This window comes from Cariama cristata, unplaced genomic scaffold (assembly GCF_000690535.1).
Source record: "Cariama cristata isolate BGI_N322 unplaced genomic scaffold, ASM69053v1 scaffold12078, whole genome shotgun sequence".
NCBI lineage: Eukaryota > Metazoa > Chordata > Aves > Cariamiformes > Cariamidae > Cariama > Cariama cristata.
The window spans coordinates 27,042-27,407 of NW_009630761.1; the positions used below are offsets into that span (position 1 = coordinate 27,042).

General features: G+C 53.0%; 1 protein-coding gene across 1 annotated transcript in view; it reads right to left on the reverse strand.

Annotated features, from left to right (window-relative positions):
• Window positions 1-366, reverse strand: part of CBFA2T2 (core-binding factor, runt domain, alpha subunit 2; translocated to, 2) — a 26,062-nt gene that overhangs the window by 1,708 nt on the left and 23,988 nt on the right.

Below are 366 nucleotides of genomic sequence, written 5' to 3' on the forward strand. Positions count from 1 at the left end.
ACGGCTGGAGGAGGAGGACACTGCTCTGGTATTCCCCTATGGAGAAATCATTACTTGTCTCATTTCTTCCATGGCTACCCAAGCAGTTCCACCCACTCCCATCATGTGTTTACTGACTGGTGCATTCATCCTTCAGTGATTTAATCAGGAAATAGTATAGACATACTTCTCTGCGATACCACCCAGTATTTACACGGTTCCTGCCCTGCACAGGGACCCCGGGCACCAGACCTCCCCGAGCGCCAGTCAGCTCTGTCAGGGTGGACAGAAACCCCCCCAGGAAGAGGGAGATGGACTTGCTGCCCACGCAGTCCCGGCGGACAGTAACTCCACATCCCCATCGGATTTTTGCTCAGCAGAAACAAA